The following is a 24,900-nucleotide window of genomic DNA, read 5'->3' on the forward strand; positions in this document are numbered from 1 at the left end:
ACTGAATTTTTCTATACTCTGAGGCAATAAATTTTATTTATCCTACCCACCCCAACCCAAAAAAAAGGGTAGGATAGCAACATAAAAATTCAGGAAAAATGATCATCTCGATACCTAAAATATTAATGTTATTGAACTATAACAATTTCCTACTTTCAAAGGAACAATATCTACAAACCACTTTTATGAATGTGATTTAGGTCACAGGTTGAGGGCAGTGGAATAACCCTCCTGAATGCCTTCATGAAGGTGAAGAAAAGGCTGGAATAAGTAAATGACCCAGAATAATATATCCTATTTTTCTTTCCTAAAGAATGTTGGAGGGGATCCACATGGAAGCAGGAAATACTTTTCCCACTACTGAGTACATTTCTGTAAAAATTACTTCTTTCTACCTTGAGTTGGCCACATGCTCTAGACTGAATCCTGCTCTTCTCAGCTCTGAGACTCCCAAAATTCAGAAAGCATATTATCTCATATATTATCAAAAACACAACTTAAGTACAAAAGTGGTAACCTTCTCAAACTTCAGTGAGCATAGATGCCACCTGAGGAACTTTCTGGGTTCCATTCCCAGAAATTCTGATTCAGTAGATCAGTACTAGCCCCAAGGAATCTGAATTTCAACATAAATGCCTAGTGATTCTAATCACTCAGGTAGATGCTACTTTGAGTAGCACCATTTTAAGGTTGCTTAAAGTGAACTTACCTGAAAGGTTTTGCATTTCTGAATTCACTGCAAGAGAAGAGAAAACACTGGAGTAAAGAGAAAAAGAAGATTGTTCAGATTCTCAAAGAGGTCCATACTATGCTAATCACCAGGACAACAGATGATTTGATGTACATGTACAGTCTCTATTGTAAAATGAATCACAAAAATGGAAGCAACCAAGATGCCTTTTCAAAGGTAAATGAATAAACAAACAAATTATATATACATCCATGCAATGGAAACTTATTCAGTAATAAATAAAATGAGCTACAAAGCTAAGAAAAGTCATGGAAGAATTTTAAATGAATATTGCTAAGTGAAAGAAGCCAGTTAGATAAGGCTACAAACTATTTAATTCCAACTATATGACAGTTTGGAAAAGGCAAAACTAAAGAGACAGCAAAAAGATCAGTGTTGTGGGGGGAGCAGGGAGAGTGGGAGGAATGAATAGGTGGAGCACAAGGATTCTTTAGGGTTGTGAGATTACTCCGTATGATACTGCAATAATGAATACCTGGCATTTGGAAAAACCAATAGAACTGTAAAATACAAATGTAAATGATGGGCTTTAGTTAATAATAACATATCAATATTGGTTCATCAATGGGGTAAAAAAAAAAAGTACCACGATAATTTAAGATGCCAATAAAAAGGCAAACTACTATGGGGGGGTGGGGGTGAGGAAAGAAATAAAAAGTATATGAGAACTCTCTGTATTTTCTGCTTAATTTTTCTAATTTTTCTGTAAATGTAAATGTGTTTTAACAGAAAAGTCTATTAATTTTTAAAAATTAAAGAAAAATATAAAATAAGACCAAAAAAATAATTCTCTAACAAGGCTATTTGAGTTTTTCAAGGAATATTTATAACTTATAAGGAAAAGACTTCTCTAAGGAATACAGTAAAACCTTAGTTTGTGAGCATAATTCGTTTCAGAAACATGGTTATAATCCAAAGCACTTGTATATCAAAGCATATTTCCCCACAAGAAATAATGTAAACTCAGATTATTTGTTTCATAACCCAAAAATATTCATATAAAAATGATTACAATACTTTAAAATAATACAAAATAAAAAAATACAAAATACAAAGAAAAATAAACACTTGTTTTCAAAAACCTTCCTGGCTGGTGTGAGGGAGACGAAAGGGAGGACGGTTATTGTGTAGGATGACTTTCACTATCACTAATGGAATCACTGCTGTCCATTGGCTCAATGGAATCTTTTTCTGCATGGGGGCCATTGTATATGCTTGCAGGGATGTTGACTACAGCACCGTATTAATAAACTCTTGTCATATGCAGTATTTAATATAACTGGCAATTAAGGCAGCAGCAAAAGGGTCTGTATTGCAGGCAGCCCAACCTAGAAAGAAGCAAAGCATTCCTAAACTTACTCTTGTATGGAGAAGCAAAAGATTGTCCATAGGTGCTTTGAAGTGACAAAAAAATACACTAGTGCCAGTTGTAGGCACCTTCCAATGTTCTGAAAAATCACTGATTTATGCCAAACACCTCAGCCTGAGACCGAGCATTAAAGGATGGGAGATGATCACCCACAATCCCTCAGAGAGAGAGAGAGAGAGAGTCCATTGGTTGCATTGTGATCATTTGAACATTTGGCATCATGTGCTACTTGTATTGCAAGATGTTGCTTGTTTACCAAATTAAAATTTCTTAGAAATGTTTGCTTGTCTTGTGGAACACTTGTAGAGCAAGTTACCCATGATCTAAGGTTTTACTGTACATAGCTAATAGTATTTTCTTTTTCTTTCACATTTTTTTTCATTCAAAATGTCAGGGTAGATTTAGTAAATACTTTAGTTCTTCAACTATTCCTATTTTGACCAACCTTCATGTTATGCTGAATTGCCTGAATCTAATGTTAATGTCTCCATCTTTTCAACTGATTTATCAGACCACTTCAGCACATACACAGATATGTTCCAGTACTCTTTCAATAAACCTACTTACATTCTTTCTGAATTCCTTTATTTTGGGTTCATATTATTTATTTATCCCAATCTACATTTGTGCCTCTGCTATTTATATTTCATACAAGTCTCTTCATAAATATTTAAAAGGATGCTTTCAAGTTGAAAAATACAAAAATTGACCTTGACACTTCTGGCCTTATGATTCCTACAGAGAAATCATAAAGAACATGTATCCTATGAAATCAAACTGATGCACTTGGAACAATTCTTATCAAATTTAGGAGTCTGAGTTCATTTACACTTAAAACCTAAATTGTTCTTTCACTGTATATGAATTCTAATTAATATGTTCCCAAGTTTTAGGGAAGTTTAGAGGTTTGATGTGTTGTATCCATTTGACAAGAAATTAAGAGAATCATTGCTTTAAACATAATAACCCAGAATTACTAATTGGTATGCATTTTGGCTTTTTCCTTGTTTAATAAACATTAAATTCCTCCTACTAAAATGAAATTTTCTAAAAGAAAAATTGTGTATTATCTAAGATAAATAAACGATTCAATTAAAAATTATTTTATTAATTTCCTTTTAAACAATATATTTCTTCTTAAAGAAGCATAATTTGTAAGACTCTTACTTATCAAACAAGTTTCCTTTCTTTTCCACTGGAATATCTAAATGTATTTTGGATGGAGCCATAAATTACTGTCATGAATCTGAACATTGCTGAGGTAATATTCATATTAATTCTCAAAAATAAATAGGACTTGAAAATATATAATAATGAAAGTAAAGGTAAAAAAAATCAATTTCACAGTAATTTAAACAGGTGTTCTCAGTATCTCAAACTGTGAGAGTATATTAAAGAAAGAAAAAAAATATATTGCTATTTTTGTTTCCTATATACTATAACTGCAAAAGCAAAGATCTTAATCTTTCCTATACTTTCCTTTATTGATGGGTAAACATGAAGTAAAGTTTATTAAAGAATCTAAATTAAACTGTGATGAGTCACACCTCTGTCATTGGCTAAAACTTTCTTTTCCAAATTGATAGGGTTTCTTTTAATTGTCAGTTCAGCTCTTCATTGATGGATTGATTCATTTATTTATTCAATAAGCATGTACTATACCAAGCACTCCAAAGAGCTCATAGGGGCCAGGGATATACAAGTAAACAGGCAATTGCAGTAAAACATTTGCCCTATGATAGAAATATACATGATTGGTAATGAGAAGTTACATCTAATAAAGCCTAGATTCCACTCAGAATAAAGCATCTTTGAGGTATTAAAACCTTCAGAATAATCTAAATATCATGACACAGGCCACTTGTGTTTCCCTTTCATCCTTCCTTTTCCTTTCCTGAGTTAGCCGGCCTGATAAGGAAATAACACTATGTCATAATTATAGTTCTGTTAATAAGTAAGTATTGTCTTTGGGCATAACAGTTCCATGCCTGAGATATGTCATTTAAAAATCAAACAAGTAGTCAGGGGCCTGGGTGACTCAGTCAGTTAAGCATCCGACTCTAGATTTTGGCTCAGGTCATGATCTCTGGTTTGTGAGTTTGGCATTCTCTGTCTCCCTCTCTCTCTCTATGCCCCTCCCCTCAAAAGTAAATAAACATTTCAAAAAATCAAATAGTCTACAGCCATACCACTCTGAATGCACCCAATCTCTTCTAAAAAATCAAACAAATAAAGAAAAAGTGAGGGAGGGAAACAAACATAGTTCTATTTGGGACACTTGTGGCTATTCCTCAAAGTGCAAAGACAATTTGATATAGGTTTGACAAATTATTTAAAGGTTCAAAAAAGTGGATCTATATAACATAGTTGTTAGAAAGCCTGCTGAGTGATCCATATGACCAGTTATTTGCTTAATCCCTCTAACAGAAACAATCTCAGTAAGTAGTCTGTTCAAGCATAGTTATCATTATTTCTTGTTACATCTCTTCCTGTATCTTCTTAGTGGAAGAATGGTGATAATAATTATCATGCCACACACTTTCATGCCATCCTCCTGCAGTTCTATATCATATCAGTGCCAGAAATTGCATCAGCCTTTGGCACATACTCAGAAGTTTAAGATCTCCCTTCTGTTCATGCAGTCCAGCTCAGCACCCTAACAATAGAACTGACACTGACTCAACTGTATAACATATTCTACCCATTTTAGACTATTGTTGTGGAACTAGGTGGTCTCCCTTCTCAGCTGAAATTTCATATACATATAATTTTGAATACTTTGAATATAAATTAAAAGGAGTGCTATGGTTAAGTTAGCGTGAAACTGTTGGGGGTACAAAAAAGTCAATTCTTACTCACAACTCCATGAATGTATCAATATATTTGGTTAGGTGAATCAATAGAAAGTCTCAGTATATATGGCTACACAGCCTTCTGATTTCTTGTTGTACGGGCTATTGTCTCTGAAGCCAACAAGTCAAGTGGACTTGTAATAGCAAATAATGTTTGAGTAATTCTAATGTCAGGCATACTATGATAATAAATACAAGTTTCCCATTGTATATATTAAACATATTTCCTAATAGATTTGTATCTTATTTTATTGCTATCCAAATAGCGTATGCTTTCCACTCAATATTCAAATTTAATAATCTAAGTGTATTTGTGGACAGGTTACATAATATTTTCTCCAAAATTTTACTCCCCTTCTTAAAAATGAATTATCAAGAGTAGACTATAATTGTGATTTTTGAGATAATTTGTTTCAAGTAAAGCCATTTTTAGAAGTTACCACTGCATTTAAAATAAATATGTATTGTACTTTCCTAGTTTGGTAATATGGAGAGTGATTACCTATACTATTTTTGTCTATACCTCATACTGTTACTTAAGAATTCAGCTGAGGTGTCAGTACCTCTGAGGAGACTTTATAATTCCATAAACTATTTAGACCACCTTTTCCTTGTTGTTTTCATTGTATCTAGTACCCTGCTTTGCCTCTTGAACCCATAATTATGGTCACTTGAAGTTCATACTAATAGAAAAAAAACGTGAATTAGATTAGAATTTAGCTCAGTTTTAAAACCTTGTCATCAATACTAAAGACGCATGTTTGGAATTACAAAGTGGTAGAAATTGTGAGAAGCATCTCCATCCTGCTCAAGGATTCCCCACTTTTCCCATAGTACAAACATAACCATTTAGAATCACTGCCTTCTGAAAGCTAAAACAAATGATGCAGACACTTCTAATGTGGGTGTCTAATTTGGATTATTGAGTCATGACAGAATATGCTGCACTTAAATTCCAAGTCCTGAGTCTAATTGTTTAAGTTGGCTTTCAATGTGATACCATTTTGTAACTGGTGCCCAGAGTCTCCCAAGTTGAGATCTAGTTCTGATTACACATAATAGTTAATTTGTAAACTAATCACAATAGTTATTTACAGATCCTCTAAAGACCACACTTTCTCTCTTTGAACTACTCCATAATTCTCATTTCTTCTACTGAGTCTGGACATGCATTAATCTAGAAAATTGTCTTAAGATGACACATCAGGGCTGCATCCTTTAATGTTATTAAAGGTGGCTGTTATATCTGTTCCTATCTGATGGCCAAACATATTTATATTTCACAAGCATCTACAATTACATATGTGGGTATGTGCATGTAAATAGTATTTATACATAAAAGTGCATATATTAAATACATAGGTATACTATATATGTATACACATTATATCTAGCATACACACACTACACACACACACACACACACACACACACACACATATATATGTATATATATATATATATTCAAAAGCAGCAGGAAAATAAAACAAACTGATAACACTCTTAAGTCGTACTCTAAGTTAAGCCCATATGAATGCAATACCTATTGGTATTACAGCACTATTACAGAAGATATATTTAATAATGCCTTTGCCTCTCCTGTTAGGCTAAAACAACTTAAAAACAAGAATTGTAGCTTATTCATTTTTGCATTCACAACAGCCTAGCACAGTGCCTGAGAGATATAAATGTAATTGTTTTGGATGGAATTGAATTGAACTCAACTGAACCAAACTGAATTGGATTGAGCCAATTGAATTGAATAGAATCAATCCTTTCATTAAGGGAAATACTTCTAAGGTCTGAAAAAGAGGTAAAGTGAATTTAGATGAAGCCATTGCCAATTCTGCAGAGAAACATGCAGCATTTTGAAATTCCATGAAAACATCATCTAAACAATTTTTAATCTCTTTATTCTCATCTTCCTTTTAAGTATTTACCTCTACCTTAAGAAGTTTTTGAATTACTTGGAATTACTAGCATTTGTCATTTATACAAGGTATTTGATGCTCCCACAATAGTTTACAAATCAGACTTTCAGGGAGACTTTAAACACTACAATTACCAGGATGCATTCATGATCAGCTAAATCAGAATCTGCCAGAGTTAGTCCCTTGAGTTAGGAAAAAACAAATCTCCAAACATTTTGGACACAGCTTTTTCATAAGTGTACAGCAGGGCTCCTGCCTGTGAAGAGTTTAAAACCTAATTTTATATTTGAAAGTATAACTTACTCTACAAAGTAACTTTTGATGGTGTCAAATGGATGGCACAAAAACCACACACTATATGTGTTTAGAAGAGGAAAGGGTTATTGGGCTGGCTACAGAAGTTTTTGGGGGCACAGCATGACTTGAAATAAGTTTTGCTGCTTGAGGAGTTTTTAAAACCTTAACAGAAATGACTACTTAATCTTGAGCATATGATAAATTGAGAGCTTGGACACAATTTAAATCATTATATAACTTCAGAGGATTCAGAGAAATTATTAAGGCAGTGTTCATTAAAATCCCTATTATTGCCCTGCACAGTAAAACAAATTAAACAAAACTGATGAGATCAAAGTAATTTAAACTTCAACTTGGACTTTTTTTTGAGACTAATAACTGATGAGATTAAATTAGGCAAAGTCATAAATACCAAATGACAAAAAAATTACATAAAGTGGGAGCAACAGTGGGAAATAGGAGCAGGAAAGAAAACAAGACTTTCAAAAGGAAGAAAAAGACAAACATTGCTTGGAAAAATGAAGAAAACCATAATTATCAGAGGAAGGAAGCACTTAGGGAATAGCATAAGCCAGTGTTCTATCAGTGAGAGGAATATGTAAATTATATATAAATGCATGGTATATTATGGCAAGAAACACATTGAGGAAAGTGAGTGGTTTAATCAGAAGCATCATTTTACAAAAAGGATCATAAAAGTTTTGCATGTGAGTCTACTGAAATTAGATTTGAAATGTAGTGTTCAATGCAGGAAACCTACCTCCTTCTCATTAAAAAAAGAGCATAGAAAGAAAACTCTTTTTGGATATGCAGGAAGGGGCTATGAAATATATTAGTCCTAGCTAATGAGAGTATTTGAACATATTTTCCAAATGCTCTTTTTTTTTTTAATTTTTTTTTCAACGTTTATTTATTTTTGGGACAGAGAGAGACAGAGCATGAACGGGGGAGGGGCAGAGAGAGAGGGAGACACAGAATCGGAAACAGGCTCCAGGCTCTGAGCCATCAGCCCAGAGCCCGACGCGGGGCTGGAACTCACGGACCGCGAGATCGTGACCTGGCTGAAGTCGGACGCCCAACCGACTGCGCCACCCAGGCGCCCCTCCAAATGCTCTTTTAATCCATTAAATTTTCCTAGATATCATAATTAAATGGACAGCATATTTTCACCCACTTTGAAGATTTTGTTTGTTTGTCTTTATTTTAATTTGAAAAAGGCCTTCTAGTAAAGTTTTATGAAACCATTCCAGACTCATGTGGACCAGTGGCCCTTAGTGTTCGTATATCTTGACTTTTGGCTTAATGCAGACCACAGTGAGTTAACAGTGGAGCTAGGAACCAAACTAAAACATTGTCCAATTTTTATACTTTGCCCTATGTTGAGCTTTATGCTTAACTAGAAAATTATATTCTGTTTTTATTCACTGGAAAACTTTGAAGATTATTTCATTGCTTTAGCTAATGTCTGATTATGAGCTATAAAACATGCATTTATGTAAGTACTTTAGTTGTTACCGATGTTATTTTTCTACCAAGAGCCATGAAAGAAAAGGTTTATGTAGTGTAGCTAACTACATAAACACATTCTTTTTGCTCTTTAAATCAGATTGATATAATAATATTGTATGTGGTGTCATTTCTATATCAATAAAAAAGCCACCTGCATACTGAATTTTTAGTTCAGCACAGATGATGATAAAGTCTTGTAAAGACAAAAGGTAGCTATTCATGTCTAAACAAAAACATTTCCCAGAAATATGTGTTTAAAGAGGATATAAAATATAGGATTAAACACTAAAGTTTTGAAATCAATCTATTTTTTCAAGTTCAGAGTAAATAAGCTTCTGTGAAATATTTGTACTATGTTAATATGCTTTTGAATTTCTTTTCCAGTTCTCTCATTTCAATTCTATAGTGTTCTGTGTGCACTACTAATGGTTAGGCAAAATTATCACATAGATCACCCCTTCCCTTAATTTACAGTGTTTTACTAGGAAGTGATCATGGAAGACAATGGATTGACTGATTGATTGATTGATTGATTTTCCTATTCCTTACTGTCAAAGAGTCAACTTTGTCATTTGGTGGCCAAATACTGGTACAATTACACACACACACACACACACACACACACACACACACACACACACATTACTATACCACTTTATGTATTCTCTGAAAGAGATAATTGACCTTATTTAATTTCTAAGAATGTACCTGAACATTTTTATAAAGGACTATAAGTTAAACTAAACTTTAGACATTTCCTCAAGCAACTCTTTCTATCACACACTACACTTCAGACAGGGCTTCTTTTAAAGCCTCCAATGTACCAGGTACTCTTTCCTATCAATCTTTACAAATGCTGTTCCCACTGTTCACGCTCCTTAACAACAAACAAAAACCTTATAAACATTCCAGTTCTTATTATTCCTTTAGGTGTTAGTATAAATTTCACTTCCTCTGAGAGATCTTTCCTGATCATGTACCGTTAGTCCCTTACGCTGACTGCTCCTCATGATGCCCTGCAGTTTGTTTATTGTAGCTCTACTCACAAGTTATTACAACTACTTTTTTTCCCCTGTTTTATCATTTGCTAGACTGGAAAACCCTGAAAGCAATGAAAAATATCCCTACTGTCTAGAAAAGGCCCTGACATATAATTAACATTCAATATATATGTGATAATTTGAAGTCAGAGAGAGCACAACAATGGCCTGTATTATTTGTTTTACACAATAACCTTATCCTTGAGTTAATTATGTACACTTATTTTCTGTTTCAAATCACATACATTGAACAAACCTTTTGTCTGCTTATGCACACTCTGACTTCTGATGTAACAGATTTAAAGTGGTTTATTTTATAGGAGGCATTATGCTAGGTGTTGGCTATCATTATATAGGTTCTTTAATGTGGACTAAAGGGATGAAGGTCTAGATGTCTACCTTATTCCACTTTTGTTTTCCTTTTTTCTCTTCCCAAATTTAGCATTTCCATGTCCATTACATTCTGTGATGGTAATATCCATTATTGAAACCTACCATTAACTGGTACCATCCCCTTTGCTACTATAACCTGACCTCTAACTGATAAATATACACCATTGCTGGCAAAAATATTTAATAATATGTCAGAAGAAATAGAAGAAATAATTATAATTTATGCATCATAAAAATAATAGTAGAGGATTGATATTTAAATGTTAAATAAAATATTAAAAATATTTATGAAATAAAAATAATAAAACAGCAAACACAGCCATGTTAGGGAAAAGCTTGAACTCAGAAATATAACTGGAATGTGGAATCAATTTTTGCCCTCAGGCATTTGCAAAAATTTGCAAAGAATCAGAGGGTAGCCCAAGGCTCCCACAGACTGGGGATTCTTAGAGGGGATCTTGGACATATTAAGCTGGAACTTCCCAAAAAACTTCAGATTAAGGATCAACTAGAAGTAAATCTGCCATACTTTACTCCAGACCAAAGAAACTGTATGACAGTTACCTTTGGTAATAAGCAGGAACAATTAAAAAGAAAGTAAAATAAGGTCCCTGAGAATTTATGGCCATAAATATAACCACTATGGATTTTCCTTCTGGATATGCAAAGACTAGTAGTAGACTACAGAACTTAAGCTCAACTAGTCTAAAATTGTTCTCAATTGGTAATGCCTCTCCAATCTCCTGGCAGAAGCAAATGTAAAATCCCTGGAGGAATATCCATTCATTTTAGACCATGGAGTACTTCTACAGATACTTTACCAAGGAAAATGACCAGCAAACAATCAAAGTTAATCAGACACACAAGAAAGTATGGCAACAAGAGCTGAAAAGCTACCATCAGAAGAAAATTCTCCACTGACTTCAGGTAGTAAAATTACAAATACAGTTTATAAAACAACTGTGCTTGCTTACCATATTTCAAGGAAAAAAGAACAAGAATGAGAGAGAGAGATAACAATGATAAGTATATCTCTAGAGTACAGGAAGTTCTAAAAAGGGAAAAGAAGATTTAAGTGAAAGGAAACTCTAAGAATTGAAATAATAAGAAAAAAATCAGAAACTTACCATTTCATCGTTTCCAAAATATTTTTTTAAGAAACAATGATTAAATTATGTTTTTGTTTCTAATTCACATCTGGGACTCCAACCTGAAAAGAAAAACAAAATATATGCACCCTCAAAAAAATACTGATCAACTTAATAATAAATAATTAACAATTTCATTAAGTGTTATACATTTGAAGTTTTAGAGACCTAGCAAATTAGTTTAAAAAAAGATCTTCACAAAGTTTAGCTCTCTTCTTTACCAATGCTAACTTATTGCTTAAACCTCTTATTTCAGATTCCTGATATTTCAGAGACTATTGGGAAGTAATTATACTTATTTTGTCTTAGCAATTTTCAAATACACATGGACTCAAAGCTCAACCTAAAATATGGTTAGCATTGGACACCTGTTATTTCTTGATTCCTTTCTGAAACAAACATTAGGAGTTCCTACTATGATGATGGTGTATTTTGTGTACTTCTTGGAATAAATAATGTACAGGAATCATTCAAATGCATATTCAGTGGGAAGCCATCTGGCTCCATGTGAATTTATGAATATTTCAGCTTGCTCAGCTAGTCAAAAGTAAAATCTGGCACTTGGGATTATCATGTAGATTTGTGACATATATTATAAAAAAATCTGCTTCTATAAATAAATGATTGACACATTTACTAAAGCAGAGTTTCTTTCTTTCATCATGGATTGAGTCCACTTAAACTATGTACAATATTGCATGCTTGGAAATTTGGAAGTCATCATAATTCAACTTGAATCAGAACATGAAATGTTTTATTAAAATAGTTGCATGTAAAAAGAGACTCTTGGTGCTGGGTTGGACTTCATAGTTTATTGTAGTGAACACTATGATGTGGCACCTAAATTTCTTTCCAATAAAGGGCTTATTACCTCAGCTACTCGGAATGAAGTCAGTAGAGAGCTTTCAGCAATCAGCAACATTCACAGATGGCCTCAGCCACAGAGAGCTATCTTTCCCAAGGTATTCCTTTCCAAGGAATATCCAATAATGACTGATGTGCAGTATAAACTGTGGCTACTCAGGGCCAACTTAGGATAGCACTAAAGTGTCATTCCAGCACCAACAATCCTCCTGATATAAGCCTGTCAAGATTGTCACTGGGCCTATATCACAGCTTGACTACTCCCTTCTGCTCAATCCTGCTTTGTCCCTTCCTTGTACAATTATTAGTCCCAAGGGCAGTCCTTAACTAATATACTCTAAATTCCATCTCAGATCCTGCTTTCCAGGAAACTTAACCATCTATCATTATCTAATCCTACCTCTTACCTAAAACAAAAGCTTCTTGGAAAAACTCTTGATAGATGGACTTCCAGTCACTTTGCTTAAACACTTCTGGTATTAGGCATCTTATTTTCTTAGGAGGCAACCCACTGTATTATTGGAAAAAGTTATTTCTAACACTGTATCAATGTTTTCTTCTTTGTAACATCTGGAACAATATAACATCAACTTCGTCATTTTGCTGATTTAATCATTAATAGATTACATGACATTCTGGTGTATGCTCACAATTTATGTAACTGTGTTTTTAACATTTTTTAGAATTATACTTTGATAATTAGAATTACAGATTTTAGAGTTGGTAGGCACATAGATGATGTGAGAATAGATGATATGCCAAAGGAGATATAATGTGGACAGAGAAACCTAAACACAAAGACTTGTGACTTTCCAGTGATAGGAGGTAAGAATGATGGTAATGAGTGAGTTAAGGATATTTGAAGAAAGTGACAAATAGACTTGGAAAAAAAAAGTAGTGTGGGGTTCCTTGAAGCTAAAGAAGAATGCATTTCAAAGAATAAATAATCAATTGAGACACATGTTGCTAAAGGAGCATGAATATGAGAAGTACAAGAATACTGGATTTAGCAAAATGGAGAGCACTGGGAATCCTCAGAAGAATAAGTTCAGTGATTTGGGGGTATGAGGGTAAAGACTGTTTGAACTGGGTTGAAGACTGGGAGAAAAGACATTGGAGAATGGAAGTGCAGACAATTTATTCTAAAATTTTTATTGCATGGGGGTCAAAGAAATGAATAGCTGAAGGAAGCAGAGTCAAGAAAGAAATTTTTAATTAGAAAAATAGCAGTATATTTGTGTACTGATGAAAATGATCCATTAAAGAAGGAAAACTGTTGAAACTAGAGAGAGAAGAGATAATTTCTGGAATGGTATCCTTGTTCATAAAAATGTCAAGTTACAGAAAAATCATCACATTTCAATGTGGTTTGCTAAATGATAGCGTTTTTAACTACTCGAAATAGATGTTCACGTGAGGGTAGGCAACCTTAGGAATAATATGGTATATTCCCAAAACCAATTTCAAAAGTTGTAGTTTCACTGGAGTCAGGAGCATATGGCAGCAAGGACAGAGACAAGATTACAGAGCCTTATGGAGCATGCTTCAAGCCCAGTTGATAAGAGTAAGCTATCTTAGTTCTATAGACAAAAACTCTCTTCATAGAACCTATTCATAGTGTTTTTTACAATTAGCCTCCTCGCCAAACAACAGGAATCATCACCTAATAATACAGAGCAGAGGCTATTACTTAGAAAAGCATTGTAGTAATGATATATGGCCAGTTACTAAAAACAGGGAAACTTTTGGGTTGTATTAGTTTACTTTACGCCCAAATTTCTAAGTTAAAGAAAGCATCTGTACAACAGGGGAAATGTATATTTATATCTATAAAGTTCTAATGAAAGTGGATCTTGGTTATGAAAGGTCCTCAGGTTCTGTTAAGTTTCTTGTTGTGTCTGAATATGTAAACATCAGCCTAGGGTTTGAAATATGGTCTGGAGACAGCATAACTGAGCAACCTATTAGAATGAGAAGGATTTAAGTTCCCAGAAATAATACAGCGGCTTGTGTATACACATAGTAATGGACATGAGGGAGGCATAATTGTCAGAAATAATTTTAGATTCAATAAAATGAGCAGTAAAGAAATTTTCAGTAATGAGGATGCCAAAAGACTTCTAAGAACAAAAATAGTTATTATTCAATTTGCTGCTTTCATTTGTCCAACATATTTCCATCTTCCTCTCCCTACCATAGCTTCAGTTATTCAGAGAAATTTGTGTGAGAAGGCCTTTTTTTTTTCCTGGAGTGGGGTGAAGTGATAGGTATGGGAAAGATGAAAAGTCTGAGACTCACAAAGACTCACATAGTGAAAAACAGGCAGGTAACTCATCAAATTGTGAGAATATCACATGAAAGCCCAAACAGAACTAAATCACCATAAGTGGAAGCTTAAAGCCAAAAGTAATCGTGAAACTATATACTCCCCAGGAATTAACATATATTTGGGAAAAATTTAGACATCCACAGGGCTTAGAAGAGAGGTTGAGTTAATGTTCTCTATATCTAAAGGGGAAATAACATTCTAGCTGATATCCTTTTTTTTTTTTTTTTAAGAGAGAGACAGAGAGAGAGGGGGCTTGGTGGGGAACATATACATGTCTGAGCACAGGGAGGAGCACAGGGAGAGGGAGAGATAACCTTAATCAGGCTCCATGCCCAGCATGGAGCCCTACACAAGGCTGGATCTCACAACTGTGAGATCATGACCTGAGCCCAAATCAAGAGTTGGACACTTAAGGGCACCTGGGTGGCTCATTCAGTTAAGCAACCAACTCTTGATTTTGCCTTAGGTCATGATCTCATGGTTTGTAAGTTTGAGCCCTGTGTTGGGCTCTGTGCTGACAATGCAGAGCCTGCTTGGGATTCTTTGTCTATGTCTGTCTGTCTGTCTCTCTCTTAAAAGTAAATAAAACATTAAAAAATTTTTTAAATAAATTAAAAAAAAAAACAGACGCTTAACTGACCAGGTGCCCATTAATGCCAATCTTTTGGAGTCTCTCTGCAGCTTCACCTTAATGTATAATTATAAAAATCAGATGATAGTTTCTGATTATTGCACATAAGAAGGTGTTAAAGTGCACTAGCCTAGGTAACAATAGATGCCAGTTTGCATAAGGGTTGAGTGACTGGATTTTGGTTATGTTGTTTTCAATGTGTAGACTGCACCCTATGGAGAACTGGATGGAAAGGATGAAGAAAAGTATGTGAGGAGTCATAGATGACTTTTAGGTTTTTGCCATAAGTAATTTGACAGATGACCAGAACATTTAGTCATCTTTACCTGATGGAAACAGCATTCCATCTTTACCTGATGGAAAAGTCCATCAGGAGCGATAGAGGAAGACAAGAACCCTCTAAACAGGGATGTCTATTGGATTGTTTTCAGTGAGGAAGAGAGATGAAGCAGGCAGGTATGTATACAAATCTAGAACCCAGTATTGATATATTACCATGGCTAGTAGAGACAACTTTACAACTCTTGTAAATGAGGGATGCATCATTTAGTAAACAAATAAACTTAAGAAAACTCTTGTAAATGAAACATATAAAATAGACTGTATCCTGATAAAATGATATGGCTAAAAGAAGTTTGTTTTTGTTGTTGCTTATTTCTTTATTTTTATGTTTTGGGGAATTATAGCATGTTTGTAGTCCAGAAATATGGGAGAACTAGATTGCAGATGCAGGAAACATGGATAATTTTGCAAATTGTTCCCTTTAAACTGAACTCATGGCAAATGTTTCTTTTGTATTTAAACATCAGCTGTTGTAACAAGTAAAAAGGAATTTCTCTAAAACTATACTTTCCTCCTCCTTCTCATAGGCTAGCTTCCATAGACAGCTTTTGATTTGACTGGATAATAATATTTAATTAGAAACTCTATTAACTTTAACCAGTTATAATGAGTGATGATCTTTCTTATTAAATTTCATTAAAAATTGATCCCAGTGATATATAAGCAGTGAATTTTATAACATAATTTATGACCTTGTCAATGTGCCTGCCTGTACATTTAAAAATCTGCACTTGGACCACTTGTTATATCATAAGTATTTCTTTGTGTAGTAAAAGTTGTCCAGTTCTAGATTTTAATAAAAGTGTTTGAAACTTCTCTGAAGAACAGGATATTGGTGGATATAATTTACTTTCTCAAACCCCAAGGCTAAAAATAATAGAAAAGAAACCAATCATGTAAAACTTCATTGAGTAGTACAGCATTTCTCAACCTGCAAATGAAATGAATACTTACTTGATTTACAGAGTTGTGTTTTAAAAGATTTTTGCCGCAAGATGTAAATGCTTTAATTCTTTTCTGGGCAATGTGATACTCTCCTACAATGAAGTGGTAATGAAAACCAACTTGAACCATCTGAATGTTCTGCAGAGAGAAAAGAGTGGGTACTAGTGAAAAAAAAAGATTTAAAAAATCATTCATATTACCACAAAATGTTGGTTGTAGCAAAGCTTTTAAGAGCCTTTAAGGAGGCTGGAGATTCAACAAGCAGATCAGTAACACACCATAAAACAGTGCCCAAAATACAGACATTAGAATTTAGATTGTTTTAGCAATGCATTTAAGCACAATTGAAGGAATATAATTTAGGCACGGAGAGCTGAGAAATGACAGTAGCAGATGGATTACACCAGTCTGCAGCAATCAGAGATGAATTGCTCTGTTTGAATGGTTGAATTTTATACTTTGGAAGTCTACTAGATTCCTGCAGCCAGAGGCTTCAAAAGATAGACTATTTGTCCAACCAGCCCAGAAGGAAACATTAAGTCTGTTAGCTTCAATCATTTACTTGTATGGACAATAATGCCTTTGGGATGAACATCTTTAGACACAAATAAATAATCAAGCTGCTTTACAGGTGGATGATAATAAAGACTAATTTACAGGCATTTTTCCCCTTCACCTCCTGTTCTTGAAAATATCACTGTGGTAGGGAACTTGAAGCTTTTATTAACCTTTTACTACAATTTTTAGTGCATTTTTTTTTGTTTGTTTTGAGGTATATAACTGACATACATTACATTAGTTTCAGGTATACTACATGATAATTTTATATTTGTATATATTGCAAAATATCACCATGATAAGTCTAGTTAACATCTGTTACCATACATAGTTACAAAATTTTTGTTTGTGTGACAGAACTTTTAAGATCTACTCTCCTATCAACTTTCTAATATGAAATACAGTACTGCTAATTAGAGTTGCCCTGCTTTTCATTACATTCCCATGACATTATTTTATAAATGGAAGTTTGTACTTTTTGACTCCCTTCATCCATTTGGCCCACACCTACCCCCCACCTCTGGCAACCACCAATTTGTTCCTGTTCTCTGTATTTATGAGGTGTTTTTATCCACCTATAGGTGAGATCACAGTTTTTGTCTTTCTCTCACTATGTCACTTAGCATTATGCTCTCAAGTTCTATCCATGTTGGCACAAAAGGCAAGATTTTTTTTTTCTTTTTCCAGTTGAATAATATCCCATGGTGTGTATGTTTGTGTGAGTGTGTGTGTGTGTATGTATCACAACTTCTTTATCCATTCACCCCTCGATGGATAGTTGTTTCCATATCTTGGTTATAATAAATAATGTTGCAATAAACATGAGGGTCCATATATCTTTTTGAGTTAGTGTTTTCATTTTCTTTAGATAAATACCCAGGGGTAGAATTGCTGGATCATATTATGGGTCTATTAACTTTCTGAGGAAACTTCATACTGTTTTCCATAGTGGTTGCAACAATTCACATTACCACCAACAGTGCACAATCATTCCTTTTTCTTTTTTTTTTTTTAAGTTAATGTTTATTTATTTTTGAGAGGGAGAGAAAGAGAGCGAGACCAGGGGAGGAGCAGGGAGACACAGAATCCAAATCAGGTTCCAGGCTCTGAGCTGTCAGCACAGAGCCCGACGTGGGGCTTGAACCTGGCAGGCGTGAAATCATGCCCTGAGCTGAAGTCAGACACTCAATCAACTGAGCCACCCAGGCGTCCCTCATTCCTTTTTCTCTACATCCTTGTCAACACTTGTTTTTGTCTTTTTGATAATAGACATTCTAACAGGTGTGAAGGGATACTGTGTTATGGTTTTGATTTGCATTTCATTTATAATTAATGATGTTGAGCATCTTTTCAAAAATCTGTTGGTCATAAGCATGTCTTCTTTGGGAAAATATCTATTTGGATCCTCTGCTCATCTTTAAACTGAATTGTTTTTCTGAGATTTTCTGAGTTCTTTTTTTTTTTTTTAATTTTTTTTTTCAATGTTTATTTCATTTTTGGGACAGAGAGAGACAGAGCGTGAACGGGGGAGGGGCAGAGAGAGAGAGGGAGACACAGAATCGGAAACAGGCTCCAGGCTCCGAGCCATCAGCCCAGAGCCTGACACGGGGCTCGAACTCATGGACCGCGAGATCGTGACCTGGCTGAAGTCGGACGCTTAACCGACTGCACCAGCCAGGCGCCCCTCTGAGTTCTTTATATATTTTGGATAGGGTGCCTGGCTGGCTCAGTTGGTACATCTTGCAACTCTTTATCTCAGGATTGTGAATTCAAGGCCCACACTGGGTGCAGAGATTACTTAAAAAAAATCCTCAAACACCTGAAGGGAAACTATATATTTTAGATGTAAGCACCTTATCAGATATATAATCTGCAAGTGTTCTCTCCTATTTAGTTGCCTTTTCATTTATTGACATTCATGAATATTCATTTAGTTGCCTTTTCATTTTATTGACAGTTTGCTTTGTTATGCAGAGGTTTTATATATTGATACAGTCTCACTTATTTTTTTTTTTATTCTGTTGCTTTTGCTTTAGGTGTCAGATTTGAAAAATTATCACCAAGACCTATTTCGAAAAGTTTACTTGCCTATGCTTTCTTCTAGGATTTTTATGATTTTAGGTCTTACATTCAATTTTTAAATTCATTTTGAGTTAATTTTTGTGTGTGGTTTGAGATAGTAGCCCAGTTTTCCCTACGCTATTTATTGAAGAGACTGTTCTTTCCCCATTGTATGTTCTTGGCTCCTTTATCATAACTTAATTTACCATATATGCATGGGTATATTTCTGGACTATATTCTGTTCCATTGATCTATGTGTTTGCTCTTATGCCAATACCATAATGCCTTGATTACTACAGCTTTGTAATATAGTTTGAAATCAGAAGGCATGATGCCTCAAACTTTCTTCTTCTTTCTCCAGAATGCTTTAGTAATTAGAGGTTCTCTGCAGTTCCATACACATTTTAAGATTGTCATATTTCTGTAAAAACTGCCATTGGAGTTTTGATAGGGATTGTACTGAATATGTAGATTGCTTTGGGTAGTATGGGCATTTAACAACGTCAATTCTTAGAATCCATAAGCATGGGATAACTTTCCATTATGACTTCAATTTTGTTCACCAATATCTTACAGTATTCAATATAAAAGTCTTTCACCTCCTTGGTTAAATTCATTAACTCATTCCTAGGTATTTTATTCTTTTTGATGCAGTTGTAAATGGGATTATTTTCTTAATTTCCATGATAGTTTGATATCAATGTATAGAAACACAACATATTTTTATATATTAATTTTGTATACTGCAATTTTACTGATTTATTAGTTCTAATCTTTTTTTTTTTTTTTTTTGCTATAGTTTTTGGGATTTTTCTATACATAGTATTGTGTCCTCTACAAATAGTGACAGTTTTACTTGCATTCTAACTTATATACATTTTATTTCTTTTTCTTCCTGAATTGCTCTGGCTAGGACTTCCAATGTATGTTAAATAAAAATGACAAGAGTGGACATCCTTGTCCTATTCCTGATCTTAGAGGAAAAGCTTTCAGTTGCTCACTACTGAGTAGGATGTTAGCTCTGTTCACAAATGGTCTTAGGGGCGTCTGGATGGCTCAGTGGGTTAAGCATCCAACTTCGGTTCAGGTCATGATTTTGCAGGTTGTGAGCTTGAGCCCCGCGTTGGGCTCTGTGCTGATAGCTCAGAACCTGGAGCCTGCTTCAGATTCTGTGTCTCCCACTCTCTCTGCCCCTTCCCTGCTCATGCTCTGTCTCTCAAAAATAAATAAACATTAAAAAAAAACAACCAAACAAAAACAAATCATCTTTATTATGCTGAGGTATATTCCTTTAGTACCTAAATCACTATCGTAAAATATGATAGAGGGATGCTGAATTTTGTCAAAAGCTTTTTCAGCATCTCCTAAGATGATCATGTAATTTTTATCCTTCATTTTGTTAATGTGATGTATCACATAGTTATTTTACTACTTTTTGTCATTTAAGCTTCAAACTAGCTTTAAAAGTGATTAATTCACTATTTTTACTATATATTTACCTTCCCAGCGAAATTTATTCTTTCACATGTGTTGTTACTAGTTAGTACATTTTCCAGCTTAATGAAGTCCCTTTACCATATCTTGTAAGGCCAGTTTAATGGTGATGAACGCCTTTAGTTTTTGCTTGTCTAGAAACCTCTTTAGCTCTCCTTCAATTCTGAATGATAACTTCTGGGCAGAGTATTCTTGGTTGGATTTATTTTTTCTTTTCGCACTTCAACTATATTGTGCCACTGCCTTCTGACCTATAAAGTTTCTGCTGAAAAATCTGCTTAAGGTCTTATGGAGTTTCCCTTGTATGTAGCAAATTATTTTTCTCTTGCTGCTTTTCAAATTCTCTCCTTGTCTTTAACTTTTGACATTTTAATTATGTCTTGGTGTGGGTCTCTTTTGGTTCATCTTATTTGGAACACTCTAGGGTTCCTGGATCTGGATGTCTGTTTCCTTCTCTAGGTTAGGAAAATATTCAGCCATTATTTCTTCAGATAAGATTTCTGCCTTCTTTCCCCTTCTCCTCTCCTTCTGGGAGACCTATAAATTGAATATTAGTTCATTTGGTGTTGTCCTTTTAGTCTTTTAATTTTTCTTCGTTTTTCCCTTCTTTTTGCTGTTATTGCTCTGATTGTTGCTCCATTGCACTGTTTATCAGTTAACTGATCCTTTTTTTCTGCTTCATCTAGTCTGCTGTTGAACCTCTTTATTGCATTTTTCAGTTCAGATATTTTATTCCTCAGCTCTGTGACTTCTGTTTGGTACTTTCTTATATTTTTCATCTCTTTGTTGAATGTGTTCACCCATTTTACCCTCCAGTTCAGTGAGCAATCTATCTTTCTAACCATTATTTTGATTTCTTCATCAGGTAAATTACTCATCTCTGTTTCATCATTTTCCCCCCTGGGGTTTAATATCATTCTTTTATTTGGAACACATTTCTGTTTCTTCATTTTGCTTGACTCTCTGTGTTGGTTTATATGCAGGAGATAAAACAAACACCTCAGTCTTAAAAAAGTGGCCTAATGTAGGAGGTGAAGCATATTGTTCAACTCTGCCCCAGCTCTTGGTTTTCTCTCACCCCTTTGTGCTTGTCTATGTAACCTATTATATTTTTAATAATCCTAGCAGTTGAGGATGTGCCAAACCTCTCAGTGTCCCATAGGGGAGAATCTCAGTGCTTAGATTCAGGCTGACTAGGGGCCAGACCCTCAGGCTGCAGCTTTTAATAGTATACTCTTGTGGGACTGGAAAGCATTAGCCCCACGAGTCACCAGACCCAGGCAATCTGGAGGTGTCCTTTGGGCAGGAGTTGCAAAACTAGGTGTCCACACAAGTGTATAAGCTCTTTTGTGGGAGATACTGGTGACTTGAAGCACGGCAGGCAGGGAGTGCTAAGATGGGATCCATTGTCTATGTTCCTTGAGAGCATAGTTTGGTAGGCCACTAGATGTGTGCCAAACCTGAAGCCTGCCCCAGAGGCCGAAGCTTCAGGACAAGAAAAGAAGTGTCTGTTCAAACCCTCTGCCCATTTTATTTAAATTCCAGTTAGTTAATATACAGTGTAATATTAGTTTCAGGTGTGCAATTTAGGGTTTCTAAACTTCCATACAACAACCAGTGCTCATCCCAAGAGGTGCACTCCTTAAGGCCCATCATGTACTTAGCCCATCCCTCTGCCTACCTCCCCTCTGATAACCATCAGCTTGTTTTCCATAGTTAAGAGTCTTTTTCTTGGTTTGCCTCTCCCTCCTTTTTCCCCTATGCCTGTTTGTTTTGTTTCTTAAATTCCACATATGAATGAAAGCATATGGTGTTTTGTCTTTCTCTGACTTATTTCGCTTGGCATAACACTCTCTGGCTCTATCCATGTTGTTGCAAATGGCAAGATTTCATTCTTTTCTATGGTTGAGTAATATTCCACTACACACACACACATCAGGTGATGGACACTTGGGCTATTTCCATAGTTTGGCTATTGTAGATAATGCTGCTATAAACATTGGGGTGCAGGGGCGCCTGGGTGGCGCAGTCGGTTAAGCGTCCGACTTCAGCCAGGTCACGATCTCGCGGCCCGTGAGATCGAGCCCCGCGTCAGGCTCTGGGTTGATGGCTCAGAGCCTGGAGCCTGTTTCCCATTCTGTGTCTCCCTCTCTCTGCCCCTCCCCCGTTCATGCTCTGTCTCTCTCTGTCCCAAAAATAAATAAACGTTGAAAAAAAAAATTTATAAAATAAAAAAAAAAAAAAAAAAAAAAAACCAAAAAAAAAACATTGGGGTGCATGTATCCCTTTGTGTTAGCATTTTTATTTTCTTTGGTAAATAACTAGTATGCAATTGCTGAATTGTAGGGTAGTTCTAATTTTACATTTTTGAGGAATCTCCATACTGTTTTTCAGATCTTTTATTTACATCTTTAACTTGACCCCAAATTGTGATCTACTAGACTACAGCCGAACTGGTAAGTTGAATGATGTGCCAAGTTTTGTTTGTTGTAGTTCATGTAGACAGCTCTGCTAAGGAAACAAGGACTGTTTCTTTCTCTGATGAGACTGATATTTTGCCCCTCATTTATAAAAAAAGTCAGAAATGTCTGTAAATATAAACAATTAAGAGTATGAACACTAGTAAGTTATATAGAGTTCAACACAAAAGTTGTGTTCTTCAACCTCAATAGAAATTGTCATTGTCTAAACAAAATTTTAGATGCTCAAAAGATTTAAAGTAAACTAGAAGCTAAGTTACTTCAGTTTTTTCTCTTGTACTAAATAAATTTTTAAACAAGGTACATTTCAAGTAAATTTACAAAGGTCTTGATTATTTAGTAAGAATAATTTAGTTCTTGATATAGGTGAAAACTTGTTTCACTTAGCTAAACAAAAAAGAAGGCATCTGAAATCCTTTAGACAATTCTGAGAAAATTAAAAACATTTTCTTTCCATCTTAATTCTGCTTGACTACATCAAAATGCCTAAACTATGGGCTTCTAAGCTACTCAAGTCCAAAGGACATCACTGTGTATATAAATGGCATCCCTGATTTTGTGTAGCAAACCAGTTTCTGGCTGTCTGTGACAATCATACATACATTTTGCATACGTTCTGATTTTGGCTCTATGCTGAATTTGGTAATATTAATATAAATACGGAAGTTGCTTAGCTTCAAAACATGAATAGATCATCACAGATTATAGGAATTAATTCTGGATTAATACTATCATTTTTTTTTTGTGATTTTCAGCATCACTTGGATATTTGAAACTTTACTTCAACTCAGCATATACTGATGCACACTTTAGTACTGTTTTGCTTAGTTTCTAGGATAAATGGCTGAGGTAGAAGATTAATACCAAATGTTGGATTTCTTTTCCCCATGCCTTCCTTGGTCATTGTTCATATTAAGTAATCAACAAGTTTATGGATTCTATTTAGTTACAAATAACAACCATCCTTCACAAATCTTGGAAATATATGAAATTTAAATCCTGTTACCTTATGAAATAAAAATGATATTAAGAGGAAATGTTCAACTTTTTACTTATATATGCATGGGACTATCACTTTGGTTGAGTCAGGGTACCCGTTCAGGAAACATGTGTGATACTGTACCCCAAACAATGCATCTCAAGGCAAGAGACAATATCAAATTCTTTCCAACAGATAACATTTCAAAGCAACTAGAATCCATACACTGTGCAGAATTATGATTAGAATAGTGACCACCAATTTGTCAGAAACCTCCCACTGACTTTGAATAGAAGCCACCTACCTTCTAGAGAGACACATGATTATACTACAGCACAAATACAACTTTGAAATTTTGCCAAATAGTAAAGAAACAGCATCAAAACTTACAGGACAGGTATCTGGTGTTGACGGTATTGAGGCAATCCAGATAGCATTGTGCTGATGACACTCTTAGGGTATACAGCTTTACCAATACCTTTGATAGCACAGAACATGGTACTGGGTAGAAGCACATGGATATTAATAACTTTTGGGTTGAAAAGTGTTTCAGAAGAGTTTGAAACTGAATGTAAAGTTTTAGAAAAGTCTTAACTATATGTCAATATGTCACTTTTTGTTCCTTTTATATGTATGTGTGAGAGGATTAAATAATAAAAATCTGTATTTAAGTGCATTTAAAAAGGATTTTCAATAAATAAATATAAAAACTCCAAGGAAAAAAGGAAGCATTGATTCACATTTTTCTTGGTAGTGTTTTCTCTTTAGTGGAACATAAAATAACAGTAATTTTTAATAACTGATGGTACTTTACATTAGGTAAAATACAGTATTAAACATTTAATCAATAACAGACATACAACATCCTCTGAAAGCTCTGCAAGTAAATCAGTAAATGCTAAAGAGTAGCTATCATGTATCTGTAT

At 34.6% G+C, this 24,900-nt stretch overlaps 1 protein-coding gene across 1 annotated transcript in view; it reads right to left on the minus strand.

The window, feature by feature from the left end:
- Window positions 1-11,327, minus strand: part of TNNI3K (TNNI3 interacting kinase) — a 310,813-nt gene extending 299,486 nt beyond the window's left edge. Inside the window, exons 1-2 of the mRNA XM_047872978.1 lie at window positions 11,270-11,327; window positions 710-756 (exon numbers count right to left, since the gene is read on the minus strand). The gene's annotated coding sequence lies outside the window, so the exon portion shown is untranslated. The remainder of the gene's footprint in view (window positions 1-709; window positions 757-11,269) is intronic.
- Between the last annotated feature and the right edge of the window lie 13,573 nt (window positions 11,328-24,900).

This window comes from Prionailurus viverrinus, chromosome C1 (assembly GCF_022837055.1).
Source record: "Prionailurus viverrinus isolate Anna chromosome C1, UM_Priviv_1.0, whole genome shotgun sequence".
NCBI lineage: Eukaryota > Metazoa > Chordata > Mammalia > Carnivora > Felidae > Prionailurus > Prionailurus viverrinus.